Here is a 17904-nt window from a genome sequence, read left to right on the forward strand (position 1 = left end):
CCTTGGAAAAAGATCTTGACTGTTTACCCTATCCATGGTCCTCATGATTTTATAAGATCACGCCTCAGCCCACAACACTACACGAAAGAAAGTCTCTCCCTTTGGCTCAAGCCCTCTAATTCCAGCAACGTTCTTGTAAATTTTTTTTCTGAATCCTTTCAAGTTTAACAATATCTTTCCTATAACATGGAGACCAGAATTGAATTCAGTATTCTAAAAATAGCCTCACCAATGTCCTGTACAGCTGCAATATGACGTCCCAACTCCTGAACTCAATGTACTGACCAATGAAAGCAAGTGCGTCAAATTCCGCCTTCACTACCCTATCTACCTGCGATTCCACTTTCAAGGAACTATGTACCTGCACTCCAAGATGTCTCTGTTTGGTAACACTCCCCAGGGTCCTGCCATTAACTATGTAATCATTACGTACTGCACTAAATGCATTGGAAAAAGTATCAAGAGTTTTCTGTTGTTGAACACTAGTCCTGACAAATCCGTTGCTTTGATGTTCTGGCTAGTTTCAGCGAGATGCTTTCTTTGACTGCCTGCCTGAGTCGTTCCAAACAAACTTACTAGATTGTGTGCTAGTTAGCATACCTTGCGCATGTGAATAATATCATCTGCACTGGTGGGAAAAAAAACTGATCAATTTTTCTTGTTCTTTGGCAAGTAACATCCTAGATATGCTTCACCATTTTGAGCTATTAAAATAGATGATGAAGTTTATAAAGATGGAATGCTTTTTAAATATTGCACCTATTAATGACAAAAATCAGAAGTTGCAGGGAAAGCTCAGCAGGTCTGGCAGCATGTGTGGAGAGAAATCAAAGTTAGCGTTCCGGGTCGAGTGGCCCTTCCTCAGAACTGATAGCAGCGAGGAAAATGTCAGTTTGCACCTAATTAATGTTGACATCTACACAGTTTAATACTTGCGTTAATATATCAATCAATCGTGTATACTTATTTATACAGTTGCTTCAATTTTCAAGTTCACTGCTCTTCATTTTTATGCATTGTTCCTTCCTGGTGGCATTACTAATTAATGCTTCTGTTACTTCATTGCTACAACTAACTGATAAGTCTACCTAATGTCAAAGTATGTTTTGAAATGTATTTGTTTAACAAAGCTGCAAGACCTGACACATAGCAGCACAGTCATATTCTGATGAAGAGTCATCTAGACTTGAAACATTAGTGTGCTATCACTCCATGGATGCTGCCTGACCCACTGATTTCCAGCATTTTTCATTTTCAGGCATATCCTATGGTGCTCTGTCTTCAAACTACTCTGAGCCATAGTTGTTGCTGATATGAAAGAAAATAAAAATGCATTTATGTAACTACAGGCTAAGCAAAAGGCATCAGAGAAGCAGGGGAATTGACCCCTTCATTGGGCTTTTGCCAGAAATGTCGATTCTCCTGCTCCTCGGAAGCTGCCTGACCTGCTGTGCTTTTCCAGCACCACACTTTTGACTCTAATCTCCAGCATCTGCAATTCTCACTTTTGCCTAAAAGCATTTTCTGGTCAATAATGTACTTCCGAGGTGTAGCGACTTCTTCTAATGTAGGAATTTGTTCAATGGCGTGGCCAAGATATTAATACTGTGCTGTTATAATTATTGAAATTAACATTTTGACCATTGTTCTATACTTTAGATTATTGCTAATTGGCACAGCCTTGTATTGCACAGATACAAAACACGACAAAGGTTTTATAATGAAAGCTGTAGTTCAGCAAATATTGGGGATCCACAATACTAAGAGAGTGCAGCATGTCTGGCAGTATCTATGGAGAGAATGCAGAGTTAACGTTTCATTTGAAACGTTAACTTTGTTTCTCAGAGCTGCTGCGTTTCTCAGAGCTGCTGCGTTTCTCCAGCAATTTCTGTTTGTGTTCATGAGCCAGGGGCTGGCAGGCCAGAATTCCATTCCAGCTGAGAAGGCGCACCCTCTAGCTTCCTGTCCCTTTGCCAACTGAGGCTTTCAAATGGTCAATTAATGACCAAATAAAGGCCTATTTCCATCTGTCCTGCAATGATTTGAGCTTCAGGCAAGATGAGAAAAGTCTGGCTTACTTGACTGTTTAAGCAGCATGGGCAGGGGTGGCTGTCGGTTGAGAAGGGACTGGTAGCTCCTTCAGCCTGTGCAGAGATTAGTGCAATCGAAGGGCTAGAGTTGGGTGGATGGCATGAGCCAAAGGGTAAATGTCCAGGATTTGCTTATCTTGACCTGAGGCGATGTGGCATTTTACGCAAGCTCTCTGGACAGAATTGATAAGCGAAACTAATCCTATTGGTGGAAGATTCACGAAACACTAAGAGGATACTAATTTAAGGTGATTGATGAAAGAATGATTGGTAGCAATAGGAGGGAAAATAGTACACATCACTTGATTTGGAGGCAGATTCAATCATGCCCTTTGAAAGGCAATTGCATAAGGTGCTTAAGGACTATTGTAACCAGATGTAGAATTGCTTTTGCAGAGAGCTGGTATATATGTTGGCTAACTAATCAACTTCCATGCTGTAACTATTTTACCTTTCTACTGATACAGATCACCACTTAACTCAGGATTAGAACATGATGTCTGATTTTGGACACTTTTTTTATTTTAGAAAGGAAATCGAGGCCATGGTGACCTTACACCGGACATTTGACTAAAATGGTGCCAATGTTGATCAGTTTCAGCTAAGCGGTGAGATTTGTGGAGTACATTTTCTTTTCACTGAAACAGAAGGTACCAAGAAAAAAATCCGATATATCTATTTGCAATCGCAAAGGACTTTAACAAGGTAATTGAAGCAAAACTATTTTCACGAGTCAGATTCTAACTTTCATCAGGGCCATCACACTAAGAGCAATGTGAGAGTTTGGGGTGATGTAGAATACATAACACAGCAATAGAAATAACAGTGGAAACAAATCAATGATGCTTTTCCAAGTGAAGTTAACCAATATGTGAAATGAAAGAAAATAAATTAGGCGAATTGGATAGCTCTGACAAAGAATTACTGCAGCCAAAACTGAATTGAATTCCGTGCTGTAAAATTCTACTGTGTGTGGCGCACCAGTGGATCTTATTTATTCTACTCATGAAAAAGAATCACCATTTGAACTGTAAGCTTTTCCTCCCTCATGGAATGAAAGTTTCGTGATGTGCAGTTTTTTGACTGAACTTTTCTCTAGTGTAATCTTCATCTTTTCTTTCAATTTAGTTATTGGTGGTGGTGGTTGTTGTGTTGCCATAGTCTGATCAGACCATATGGGCTGCTGTCTCATTAGAGAGAAGCAACTGGTGGTGATTTCACCTGAGGGCCACCAGACCTCCGATGAATGAAGAGGTTGAGAGGGAGAGAACTTCGTGGTAACCTCAAACCAGTGATGGGAATTGGTTGTAGGAAGAATTGGTTAAGATGACCTGAGCAATCTTTATTTCAAGAGTAAGTGCAGTGTTATAGATGCTGGAAATCTGAAATGCCAACAGGAAATATTCTGGAGAGACTAGACCAAGATTGGCATCTTCTCATTTATGGACTTGGCCAATAATTAGGAAGAGTTTGGAGGAAGGAAATCAGTGATGGTGACCAGAGAGTCCATCAGAAGTTCCAGCAATGAGGCAGCGGAATTGGTTTTGGAGAAGAGGAATCGGGGCCTGGGATACAGTAATCTGGATACCAACTTCAGCTGAGAGCAACTTCAGCTTTTCCACCTGCAACTGTCACAGCTAGGGAACAATAAATCCTGGTAAATATTCTCTGCAGTCTGTCAGGGATTCTTGCATTCTGAAATGTGGTGGACAGGCAGGAGGCTGGAAGAACACAGCAAGGCAGGCAACATCAGGAGGCTGGGAGAACATAGCAAGGCAGGCAGCATCAGGAGGCTGGGAGAACATAGCAAGGCAGGCAGCATCAGGAGGCTGAGGGAGCACAGCAAGGCAGGCAGCATCAGGAGGTCCTGATGAGCCCTGAAGAAGGGTTACACCCGAAACATTGACTTCTCCACCTGATGCTGCCTGGCTTGTTGCCTTCTAGCCTCCTGCCTGTCGACCTGGATACCAGCATCTGCAGCTTTTTTTATTTCTTCTGAAATGTGGTGATCCGAACTGGAGGCAATACTTTAGTTTGGGTCTAATCAGGAATCTTGAAGGGTTTATGTCTGAAACGTTGACTCTCCTGCTCCTTGGATGCTGCCTGACCTGCTGTGCTTTTCCAGTGCCACTTTTTGACTCTATCCCCATCATCTGCAGTCCTCGGTTTTTTTCCTTACTTTTGTACTCTGTCCTCTATTTATGAAGCTCAAAAACTCATGTGCTTCACTAACTGTTCTCCTGAGTGGCACACTAGATTTGATCATCCTCCAGCTCCCTTTGTTCCTAACCACTCTTTTAATAACAATGTCATTAAGCTGGGAACCCTCCAACCACAGGGGATGAACTTGGACTTCACCAGTTTCTTCATCCCCCCTCCCCCCACCTTGTCTCAGCCGAATCCCTCCAGCCCGGCACCGCCTTCCTGACCTGCAGTCTTCTTCTTGACCTCTCCGCCTCCACCCTACTCCGACCTATCACCCTCACCTTGACCTCTTTCCACCTATCACATTTCCAACGCCCCTCCTCCAAGTCCCTCCTCCCTACCTTTTATCTTCTCCTGCTGAACACTCTCTGCTCATTCCTGAAGAAGGGCATGTGCCCGAAACGTCGAATCTCCTGTTCCCTGGATGCTGCCTGACCTGCTGTGCTGTTCCAGCAATAAAGTTTCAGCTTTGATCTCCAGCGTCTGCAGACCTCACTTTCTCCTCTAGTAATAGCAATCAATCATAACCTTAGACTACTTATCTGGCATATTAAACTTTTAAAAAGCATGTGCTCTAATTCAAAGAGGATACAAAGCAAAATGCAAAAGCAAAATCTGTGGCTGTCTAGTAACAATCTGGGAGGAATGTCACATCTGAAGATGCTAAAGGAACCTTAAACAAGACTTTTTCAAACAAATGAGACTTGGATCTCCTCTGGTTATAGAGATAACCAGATGCTGACAATTCCTGTCTGCAGAAAGCCATCTTCTGCGGATTGTTCCAATCTGCAAACCTGTTTTGTATTTTACCCTTCCAGGAATACACAGAAATGGGGTCCAAAACCAAATTCAACCCCAGGCCCGTGCATGCCAGCGTGTGGATGTGATGTAGGCCACACCAATGCCCTACCCACCCCTTCCTGCAACCACCACCTGCCCCAAGTGTAACAGCATGCGGTAAGCCACATGGATCTGTACAGCCACCTACGGACTCACCCTGAGAGTGGAAGAGAATCATCCTCATCTGCGAGAGACCACTGATGGTGATGTGCGATGGTTATCTGTGAGGTTACAGCTTGAGGACAACTATGGGTATAAGAAGTTTTTCCCAAACTGAGCACCAGAAGCCAGGCCATCTGAGGAAGTAATTCCTGGAAAGGAACCACGATAGAAGCCTGGCTACTTGCTGATGAAAGGCTTTTGCCCGAAATGTCAATTTATTTTTTCCCTGACCCTTTGATGCTGCCTGACCTGCTGTACTTTTCCAGCGCCACACTCTTGACTACTTACATGCAGAGCCCAGAATCTCACTTTAGTGCTTCACTATAGCTATTAGTATTACTTTAAATGTAGACAGAGGCTTACTTGTATATTCTTTTACCTGTTAGAAATGTTAATTCGGTGAAAAGCTAATCTGTGTGTTTGCATGTCACTATTTATTACCATTTCCTCATTTTATTAACTAATAAACTCAATGTTTCTTTACTCTCGAAAGATTATTTAACCTGGCTCCTTTTAAGAACACACATCTATTTGAATTGAGAAAAGGTATCCGTGAGGGAAGTGATCAATTTTAAGTTAATTTTATTGTGACCAACTGAGGGAGGGGTTAAATTAAGAAGGGGAGCTCATTCATCCCTCCTCACCCTGGTGAGGGGGACATAACCATTTAGGAGTATCCTGTTCTCACCCCAGAGCTGGTCATCATACCACTGTCCTCAGCCTTTCTGCCAAAGTACAAATATTAAAGTCCACCTGCCACTTGTCAAGTAGATAATCTGTCATATTAGTTAATCCTGTATCATTGTAGCTGCCATAGCTACAATCCTGATTGAATGAATGGTGTACAAAGTACACACCAGATTTGGAGTAAAGTGAAAATAGGGTTGGCAAAAAAAAAACCCATAGTTGCTGCTTTAACATCTAGCTTCAAGCTAATTTTTCTTTGTTTATCACCAACCAACACATAGATACCAATAAATAGAAAGTTGGCCTTCAGCACGTTAAATCAAACTCTGTTAGCAAATTTTATTTTCATGAGAATGAGTTAGCCCAGTCACAGTGGGTAGCTGACATTCCTGAATGATATTGTATTATTTATCAAAGGTGTCTGAATTTACTTCACTACTCCACTGTGAGGTTACAGTCTCAGTAATTACATGCACATTTGTTTTACAATTGTAATGTGTTGGTAGAATTGTTTAAGCAACAGCAACTTGTATTTATACATCACCTTTCAATATAATAAAACATCGCAGCATGCTTCGCAGGAGTGTTATAAAGCAAACTCTGACACTGAACCACCTCAAGAGAAATAACAATTTCTTTAAAATAACATTCACAGATGTTTTGGCTTTTGCCTTTGGATGTCTTTTTGTGCTAAAGCTGCCATGTAAATGTCACTGTCACCACTGCTATCATCACCTAAGTAATTTTAAATTGTCTTTTTCAGATTTGTAATCCATATCAAGTATCTGTAGTTCTGAAATAGACTGGTGAAACTCCGTAAACTAACTTTTTTTTGTGTGCGTACTTATGGGATGAGTGACCCTAGCTGGGCTAGAATTTGCAACCCATTCTTAATTGCCCTTCGAAATGGGATTGAGTTGCAATTTATTTGATGTAGGTACAATGACATTCATGAGGGAGTTCCTGAATTGACCCAGTGACACAGAAGGAACACTGATACATTTCCAAGTCAGGATGGTGAATGTCTTGAAGAGGAACTTGCAGGTGGTGGTGTTCCCATAAATCAACTGTCCATGTCTTTCTAGTAGTAGTGGTCATGGATTTGGAAGGTATTGTCTGAGCGATGCATCTTTTTGATGACATAGTGTTACTACCGAACATTGGTGGTGGAGGGAATGGATGTTTGTGGATGTGGTGCCAATCAAGCGATACCTGGATGGTATTGGGCCTCCTGAGTGTTGTTGAAGCTGCAGCCACCCAGCAAGTGGAGAACATTCTATCACACTCTTGACTTGTGCATGACCCTGAGGAATTCCTGCAGAGACCTCCTGTAACTAAGATGACTGACCTCCAACCAGTGCAGATTTCTTTTCTCCCCAATTCTCTTTTGACTCTGGTTTTGCTAGAACATCCTAATGCCGCACTCCTTCAAATGTAACCTTGATGTCAAGGGCTGACACACTCCACTCACCTCTGTAATTCCTCTTTTTATTCATATTTGAACTAAGCTGTAATGAGGTCAGAAGCTGAGTGGATTCCCCCAGGGCCAAACCGACAATCGGTGAGAAACAAAGAAATTTCTAGAGAAACTCAGCAGGTCTGATGGGATCTGTTGAGAGAAAGCAGAGTTAATGGTTTGAGTCCAATGATTTTTCTTCAGACTTGCTGAGTTTCTCAAGCTATTTCTGTTTTCCAGCATCCACCGTTCTTTCTTTCACTTGATCATCAAAGCATGCTCACTGAAGAACAGTAATACCGGGCTTGAATCATTTAACTGTTTCTCTCTCCACAGATGCTGCCACACCTGCTGAGTTTCTCCAACATACTTTGCGTTTGTATCGGTGAGCAGCTTAACACTGTTGATGACACCTTCCATCACCTTACTGGTGATCGAGAGTTAAATGTACTCGTACCAGAGAGAGTTCCATTCTCTATTACATCTGTCGAGTTCATTTTAGGTATTTCTTTCAATTCCCACTATTGAGAATTTGATTCGCTTTTTTTTAATTAGTCACTCCTCAACTGATCTTGGACGTTGTCAGCTTTAAATTACATTTTCAAGTTCTAACGAAACACTACTGATCTGGAGTTTTCAGCTGCAATCCTTACAAAATGGCAACCCATTCCCTAACTATTCTAAACTACCTCGGTTCTAGCGGCGAAACTGTTTATTGATCTAACTTCAACTAGGACTTGTGCAACTGGCTCAAAGCTTTCCACACAATGGGTTTTTTCCCTAAGAAATGGGAAAAAAGGATTCCTGCATCTTCTGGATCAAAAGCATGCTTTCAATGTTTACTCTGTCTGATTGCTTGCACTGTGAAAGTTTTACAAATTCCCATTATCAATCCTAGAATTATTTCTCTCACGCTGTGTCTCTCTCACCATATTCTGGTTTTGAAAACAAAAGGCTCCAGAAATACAGACCTGTTAATCATTAAAACTCTTTTGTGTACACAGACCAAAACTACATGTCATTAGTTCAAAATCAAATCTCAAAAATAAATGATATTTAAATTTTATTTATATATAATAAGGATTTGATATCATACTACTTAAAAAAAAAAGTCAGTTTATTTCTTTGATATAGTTAATGCCAAATTCAAGAGGAAAGCAGAAATAATTTTCAAAGTCTTAATTAAATTTGCTTTTCATTCAATACTTCAGGATCTACACTAACTGCTACAGGTAAAAATTATAATAGCAGCTATAAGTTATATACCGAATCAATTTTAAGACTACTTAACATGTTGTATACTTGCAAGTTAAACATTTATTTATGATCCAATAAGAGGCTAAATAATTACTGTATAATGACCTCAGAAAATAGTTTTAAGGCTGATCTAACCTAACTGTCTATTAAATCCACATGGACCGGGAATGGAGTACTTGGCTGTTACTGCAACATATAAACAATCCCTGCAGGCAAGCATATGGTGTGATGTCGTCAAAATTCCAATAACTGAAAACTATTATTTTCTCCAATGTTAGTAAATTTTAATGGAAAAACAAAAGTTAAGGCATTAATTGATGCTGTACAATTATGATCAGTTCACCTGAAACACTTTTATAAAGAAAAGAAGTTTCATAAAAATTCTTAAATGATCAATGCTTCAATCTGGAGCCAACTATGAGTAACAGCTTTAACCAACAGAATAAGCTTTAAAAGCCTTCTCTTCCTTTCACAATTGTGCCCTTCCTTTAACAAAGGTTGAAATTTAATTTTTAAGCAAGCATAATTTTGGATTGGAGTTTCTTCATACGCATTAAAGTCAGAAAGAAAACATCAGCAGTTGCATACTTTCTGGTAATTTCTTTCCGATGAAAACTCGGTTTTGAAAGCATGCAAAGGTTTGAGAGAGAAGTAAAATTGAAACTGAATTGCAAAATGTTATTCACCAAATATTTCACAAATGCATGCTGCAGGAGACTGCAATTTCCAATTTATGTAATGAAATTCAGTAACTGCTGGAGGGGAAGACTCTGCTGCAGTGGTAAATCAGAGGCTTAGGCTAATGCCTGAGGGACATGAGCGCAAATCCCATCATGGCAGCTGGTGGAATTTAAATTTATTTAATAAATCTAAAATATAAAGTTAGTTTTAAATATAGTACCATGCATCTATCATTGATTGATTGCCCTCAGAACTGCTAGGGAGTTAATTTCATACATTTTGCCACCGGCAGTATCGCATAGTTAAAGCATTATTGTCTTTTAACCTTATCTCTTCTATATTTGAAACAGCGCTTTGTCTTTGTTGAAAAAAACCCAAGACTCTTTTAAACATACTGGTGTTTGTCTTTTTATATCCATCAATGTTTCACCTGCACTTCCACACATGTCATTTACTGTATCCAGTCCTCCCAGTGTGGTCTCCTCTACACTGGGGAGACAGGACATCTACTTGCACAGCGCTTCAGAGAACATCTCTGGTACATCCACACCAACCAACCCCACCGGCCCGTGCAGGTCGTGGGCTGCCTCCATCACTATGCCCTAACCGCCCGACACCTGGAGGAAGAACGCCTCATCTTCCGCCCCTGGACCCTCCAAACCCATGACATCAATTTGGATTTCAGCAGTTTCCTCATTTCCCCATCCCCCTCTTTTTTTATCCCAGTTCCAACCTCCTAGCTCAGCACCATCCTCATGATCTGTCCCACCTGTCCATCTTCCTTCCCACCTATCATCTTTACCCCCACCTCCATCCATCTGTTGCACTCTCCGCTACCTTCCCCTCAGCCCCACCCCACTCCCATTTTATCTCTCCATCCCTAAGACTCCCAGCCTCATTCCTGATGAAGGGCTTATGCCCAAAATGTTGATTCTCCTGCTCCTCGGATGCTGCCTGACCTGCTGTACTTTTCCTGCACCACACTCTCGACTCTAATCTCCAGCATCTGCAGTCCTCAGTTTTGTCTTGTCCGTATCCCTTACGAAGTTGTAGACTTGTTTATGATCAACCCAAGCTTTTGTTTCTCCAATGTGAACATTTTCAGCTCCTGTAATATATTTGAACATTGTGACTAATAAAAGTTATTTGCTCTTTTTTTTTTGGACCCAATCCAATTCCTCCTTTCGAAAAGATGCTGAGCAGTATTTTGTCTTTAATTCAAAGTGGTGATATTACATTCAGTTCCCTATTCCAGATCATGAATATATGTCATGAATAGCTGGGATCCAAGCACTGATCCCTGCAGTGTCCCGCTAGTCAAAGGCTGCCACTCAATAAGGCCCATTTATTCCTACTGTTTGTCTCCCATCTGTCACTCAGTTCTCTATTTATATCAGTACATAACCCCAAATCTTGTGCACTTGAATTTTATAGACTAATCTCTCATGGGGACTTTCTCAAAAGTCTTCTGATTGTCCAAGTAACTCATATCTGCAGGTTCCCTGTATCACTTCTCCGAGTTACATCCTCATAATTCCAGTAGATTTGTCGAGCATGATTTCCCTTTTATAAATCCATGCTAACTCTGTCCAATCCTGTCACTGTTCTCCAAGTGCCCTGCTATCAAATCTATTTTAATGAATTCTAGCATTTTCCCCTATTACTAATGTCAGGCGCAGCAGTCTGTAAAACCCTGTATTCCCTCTGACCCCCTTTTTGAGAATGTGCGGTTACACTAGCTATCTTACAATCCAAGGAAATGTTCCAGAATCTATAGAATCGTGAAAGATGATGACCAATACCTCAACAGTTTCTATGGCCACTTCTTTACGTACCCGGGGATGTCGGTTTTTGGGCCCCTGAGGATTTATTAGCATTTAGTCCTATCCATTGCCATAATACCGTTTCCACAGAAATGCTGATTTCCTTCACTTCCTCCCTCTCATTAGACCATACGTTCCCCAACAATTTTGGGACACCATTTATAAAGTGGAGACTTTATACTTTATTTATCTGGTTTATATGGACTGAAATAATTTTTTTTCTATGTTTCCTGCCAAATTCTAAGCTGATTTCTTCAAATATCTCTTTGCCAGTACCTGCTATCCCTATCCTGTGTTTTCAAAATGAACATTTGCAAGCTACAACTGCAAAGGACAAATGCATATCGCATTTCACCTTTTCTCATGGTCAGGAAACAATCCAGCATTTGTCAATTAGTGTGCCGAGGAGTTAATGGTATTTCAGTTTCACTTACCAAACTAACTTACATCAACCAATTTAGATTTTATTAGCATTTGTACCACCATCTCCTATCCCAATCCACATGTGGCACTTGCATTCACTATTTCTTGGATGTATAGATATCGATACCTACAGTGTGGAAACGAGCTCTTCAGCCCAATAAGTCCACACCAACCCTCCAAAGAGTAACCCACGCAGACCCAATTCCTACTGGTCTACATTTACCCCAGACTAATACTCCTAACCTACACAACCCTGAACACTGGGTAATTTTTAGAATGACCAATTCACCTGACCTGGACATCTTTGGAATGTGGGAGAAAACCGGAGTACCCAGAGGAAACCCACGCAGACACGGGGAGAATGTGCAAACTCCACACACAGTGTCGCCCGAGGCTGGAATCGAACCAGAGTCCCTGGCGCTGTGAGACAGCATTACTAACCACTGAGCCACCATGCTGCCCTATCTTGTGAATGATCAAAGCTGTTGTGAGACAGCTAAGTAATTAACCAATAATTGATTTTAGAAGGCAAGTTAATCGCTCTTAATTGTTTTTTAAAAATGCATTTATGTAGCAACAGTGACAGCCTCAGGAAATTGCTCCAGTATTTGCCAACTAATGAAGAAGTATTTTTTATAAATAAGTGTAACCACTATTATGGAAATGTAATTGACATTATGTATACATGAGGCTCACTGAAACAACAACATCAGTAGCCAGAGAATCTGATGTGGTGATGTTGGATGACTACTAACCAAGACATCAGAACACCCCGGCATGGGATAATTTACTTCCCACCAAGAGCCCATACAGTGCCCAAGTTATTATCTCGCCCCAAGAGTGATACTTTCAAGTGTGTTACACTCTCTCAGAACACTAGTTGCAGTCAAGACTCAGTAGGACTGAAACCCACTATGTTTTTCAAGTGCATTAACAGTACTATTACTAACTCAAACTAACATTGAGGCTGCATCCTTAATTCTGAAAAGAACATGACCAATGGTTTGGCATCAGATGTGCTCCAACTTGCCAGCTTCAATGCAGTATCTCCAGACATCACTTGCACGCTGCTGTGCTGGTGTGGAGGTTAGGCAGGAGAAATCACCCTGTGACTGACCACGGCTAGAGACACAATCCAACTGCAGTAAATTGGGGTCTGAATGATGTAAAACCCAAGAATTCCACTGAGATATCTAGAGTAGGAGAAAGTGAGGACTGCAGATGCTGGAGATCAGAGCTGAAAATGTGTTGCTGGAAAAGCGCAGCAGGTCAGGCAGCATCCAAGGAGCAGGAGAATCGACATTTCGGGCATGAGCCTTGAAGAAGGGCTCATGCCCGAAATGTCGATTCTCCTCCTTGGATGCTGCCTGACCTGCTGCGCTTTTCCAGCAACACATTTTCAGATATCTGGAGTACACCTGCACCACTTGGCTAATAAGTAATTGTTTAAAATTTAAACATCCGTGGAATATTGATGTCAATGGTTATGCCAGTGTTTATTACCCATCCCCAACTGCCCTTGAGAAGGTGGCTCTGAGCTGTCTTGAACTGTATAAAATATAATTTGTTCAGCCCCTCATTGGATCTTGACTCTCTAGCTACATTAGCAATATTATTTGAGCAAAATTGCAATTTGACTAAACGTTAACTGATTCTTATTTGTCCCTTTTGCAATGTCAGTCTAAACAAATACAATGAGGGAGGGAGAAAAACTGTCGGGGTTGGTCACCTTTTTCAAATTCTGAACGTTTCATTTAATCCTGATCCCACACTTCTAAGACTTGCTGCTAAAGCAGTTTTCCTCTAAATTCGGAAGCAGTATTGATGGTAATGTTTCTTTTTTTCATCTTTCTACTGAAACACTCTTGGCTCTTCGTTGTCTCAATATTATTGTTGCTTCTCTTTCTTACTTGCCTTTCCTTGCCTGTAGTTCCCCACTTCTTTTCTATAAAATCATGATTTTAACTGAAATTCTCTTTGCTTTATTTTCTACTGGTTCTCAATACAATTACAAATATAATTCAAATGTGACTTCTAATTTTAATATTTTATAATGTTGCTGGTTTTGTTCCATTCTCACTTGATGTTCCAATCATTTAAAATTATCCCTTATATCAGACTATCTCAGATTGTTAGCGTCAATTGTTGAAGGTATTGGCTGAATAGTTCTCTCGGGTGCAGAAGTACGAATTGCTCCTGTAACCAATCCAAACATGTTGAATTTAAGTCCATGCCCATATTCCTTTTGTTTCAGAAACTTCCCAACTTAACAGTGTTGTATGGTGTTACTACCATGCTATTTCCAGATATTTAGACACAATCATGCACATCAAAATCAGACATCCTTGAAGTTCATTGAACATCAGTAGCAGAATTATATTCCATTCCAATCTGTAACCTCATGGTCTGGCATTACTCTGGCTCAACAATTACCATTGAGGCGGGTTATCTTTGACTCAATGAAAAGTGCAGGAGAGCATGCCAAGAGTAACATCTGGCACAGATATAATATGAAGTATCAGCTTGAGGAAGCCAAACAGCTGAACTAACATACAATGGATAAAATTATACATGGATCAAATCGAAGCTCTGCAGTCCTGATATGCATTGAAGAATGATTGGTAATAGTTAAACAACTAACCAAAGAAGGAGGTTTCACAAGTATCCTACCCTGTATTTTCAATTATGGAAATCTTAACACATTGCTGTGGCCTTTTCAGCCATCTTCAGCTGACTACGTGATCCATCTTGTCCTCCTTCTGAGGTCCTCAGCATTATGGTCACCAGTTATCAGTCAATTCTGTTCACTCCACATGATATCAAGAAAGGCACTAGATACAGCAAAAGACTACATGTTCTGATAATATTCCAGCAGTGGTATTGAAGAGATGCTGCAGACCTTTCCATAACTCTGCCATGCTGTTCTAGAACAGTTACAAGTGTCTACCCATCTGTGTGGAAGATTGACAGATATGTCCTGGCTTCACAAAGGAAGATAAGTCTATTCTGGGCAATTGCCATTTAGTTTATTCCAGCAGAATAAGGAATCACTCACAATGGAATCCTGCAGCATTCAGTGAGCAACAACCTGCTTGATTTGGAAATCCAGTTGGGGTACTGAGTCCTGATCTAATTACAATTCTGGTTCAAATTTAAACAAAAGAAGGAATTCTGTGCTAGGTGTGAGTGACTGCTTTTGACATCAAGTATCTCTTGCAAAATTTAAGTCACTGGGGAGGGGTGACTGCGTCATATGATGTGGCACAAAGGGAGACCATTTGTGGTTATTGGAAGTCCATCATCTTAGTTCAAGGAGAACACTGTAGCAGTTAATACTGGTGCTGGCTCAGTGCCAACTACCTTCAGCTGCTTCATCAATGAGCTTTTTAGCCATAAAGGCAGAAGTGGTGATTTTGCTGGTGATTGCACAGTGTTCCATACCATTAACGGGTTCTCTGTGCCCGTGTACAGTGAGACCTGGACGACATTCAAGATTGCACGGTATGAAAGATACTTGTCGTTTATCAGTATAGGTGCTAGGCAATTAACACAGCTCTCTCAAGAGAGAATCTTATCTCCTCCTTTTCATTTCTCATAAGAACTGGAGCTACAAGTGCCAGCTCACAGTCAGGAATTCTGCAGCAAGTATCTCCCTAACTAACTCTCTAACCCCGGTCCATAGTCTACAAGATACAAGTTGAGAGTGTGATCAGAACCTTTTTACTTCAGCAGTGCTCAAGTCTTGGAACCATTACAGGTCAAAACAACTTTCTTGGTTAGAACACCAGCCTCTATCTTAAACGTTCAAGCTTTCTAACACCTAGAACTGCAGGTGATGCACAGTAACACCACCACCTGGAGGTTCCACTTCATGTTGCACAATATTTTGGCTGGGCATTGTACTGCCTTCATTGTTGTTGGAGCAAAATCCTGGAACTTGCTCCCAAACAGCCAAATGGATGTATTTACAGTACACAGACCACACAGTCCAGCAAGGTAACTTGCTACCACCTTCTTTCAGGGGCAGTTATGAATAGTCAATACATTTTGGCATTGCCAACTTGCACACACTCTTTGACTGTTTTTTAAAAATGGTGGCTGTGTCAATTGTTGAAACTGTTCATGGATTGGTTATTATTTACAGTGTATAAAAAAGCAACCTACAAGCGTAAATTAATTGCATGTTAGCCACTGAATAAAGCAGTGACTTTAAAAAAAATGCAATGCGTTAAAGCACTTTTGAAATGAATCCTTTTACGAAACCAAATCACTTCTATGGAAAAACGGTCAAAAATCTCAATACCTGATCAATATCAATGCCGTCCTCTGTAACTGCCTGTCTACTCCTCTGTCCTTCTGTCTCATTCAGTAAGGTTAATTATCGTTTGATTCCTCAGTTTAGCTGGTGCAGCAGAGGTCTGTCTGCTTCCAAACACTACTATTCCTCAATACTGTCCTCAATGACCTGCTGAACTGCGCACAAATCCCAAACCTGTGCAATACCTTGCTGTCCTTTACTATGTCCTATCCAGCTATCGCTCTACTATACAGGTCTGAAAGGGTTAATAATCTAGCAGTGTGTAATTTAACACCATCCACACTGATGTTGTGACAGATACTCAGGGTCAGTCTGAGACAGTCAATGGAGAGATATGGGAAGCTTCGAGCAGGAGCAGTAGCACTGTTACGGGTATCCATGTAACCTACATATAGTTTGCTATATGCAATAAAGATCAATGCAATAAACTCCTCTATTGTTTAACTCATCACGAAGGGCTTATGTCTGAAATGTTGATTCTCCTGCTCCTCGGATGCTGCCTGACTTGCTCTGCTTTTCCAACACCACGCTCATGACTCTGATCTCCAGCATCTGCAGTCCTCACTTTCTCCTAATCTATCGGATAGCCCTAGGCTAGCAAACATCTAGGGATTTTCGATATAGCAATAAATAACTAAATATAATCAAGGTTGGTACAGTTGCTCAATGGCTAGCACTGCTGCCTCACAGCGAATGGGCCTGAGTTTGATTCCACCCTCTGGTATCTGTCTGTGTGGAGTTCGCACATTCTCCCTGTGTCTGCATGGGTTTCCTCCAGGTGCTCCAGTTTCCTCTCTGTCCAAAGATGTGAAGGTTAGGTGTTGGCCATTCTAACGTGTCCAAGGAAGTGCAGGTTAGGTGGGTTAGCTGTGGGAAATGCAGGGTTATAAGGATAGGGTAGGGCACTGGGTCAGGGTGGGATGCTGTTCAGCTGTTCGGTGTGGATTCAGTGGACGATGGGCTGAATGGCCTGCTTCCATACTGTAGGGATTTTCTGATTCCTAACATTCCAATCACAGGTACATGCTATGAACTGTTAATACGTAGCTCCTCTAGTTAAATCTTTTAATTCCCTTTTTAAATCCCCTGCACACTTGCAGATGGATACATCCACAAAAAAAAAATTATGATAGTAAAATCTGGAGAAGCAGTTTAATGGCCCGAGTCCACAGGGTTCACTGAGTTGATCATTTTGTTTGTCAGAGATTTTCATCAATCTCTTTTTTTATTGCCACGTTCTTTTCACTTCTTCACAACAGACATCGTCAATTCAAATATTAACTGCAAAATCTTCTAATTACACAGCTTACAGCAGTAAGAATAATAGGGTGGTTATGGTAGGGGATTTTAACTTTCCAAACCTAAACTGGGTCTGCCATAGTGTTCCAGGTTTAGATGGAGAGGAATATCTTAAGTGTGTACAAGACAATAATCTGATTCAATATGTGGATGTACCTACTAGAGAAGGTGCACAACTTGACCTACTCTTGAGAAATAAGGCAGGGCAGGTGACTGAGGTGTCAGTGGGGGAGCACTTTGGGGCTAGCGACCATTATTCTATTAGTTTTAAAATAGTGATGGAAAAGGATAGACCAAATCTAAAAGTTGAAGTTCTCAACTGGAGAAAGGCCAATTTTGACTGCATTAGGCAAGAACTTTTGAAAGCTCATTGGGGGCAGATGTTCGCAGGTAAAGGGGCGGCTGAAAAATGGGAAGCCTTCAGAAATGAGACAACGAGAATCCAGAAAAAGTATATTCCTGTCAGGGTGAAAGGAAAGGCTGGTAGGTATAGGGAATACTGGATGACTAAAGAAATTGAGGGTTTGCTTAAAAAAAAGAAGGGAGTATATGTAAGGTATAGACCGGATAGATCGAGTGAATCTTTAGAAGAGTATAAAGGAAATAGGAGTACACTTAAGAGGGGAATCAGGAGGGCAAAAAGGGGACATGAGATAGCTTTGG

General features: G+C 41.0%; 1 protein-coding gene across 7 annotated transcripts in view; it reads left to right on the forward strand.

The window, feature by feature from the left end:
• The window catches only part of LOC122540743 (kelch-like protein 29), a 389851-nt gene that overhangs the window by 87931 nt on the left and 284016 nt on the right, over positions 1 to 17904 (forward strand). For 2 of the 7 annotated variants that reach the window (XM_043676909.1, XM_043676939.1), the window contains one exon: positions 2619 to 2795. The exons of the other annotated variants lie outside the window; for them this stretch is intronic. The gene's annotated coding sequence lies outside the window, so the exon portion shown is untranslated. The remainder of the gene's footprint in view (positions 1 to 2618; positions 2796 to 17904) is intronic. 7 annotated transcript variants of the gene reach the window in all.

Source organism: Chiloscyllium plagiosum, chromosome 3 (assembly GCF_004010195.1).
Source record: "Chiloscyllium plagiosum isolate BGI_BamShark_2017 chromosome 3, ASM401019v2, whole genome shotgun sequence".
Classification (NCBI taxonomy): Eukaryota; Metazoa; Chordata; class Chondrichthyes; order Orectolobiformes; family Hemiscylliidae; genus Chiloscyllium; species Chiloscyllium plagiosum.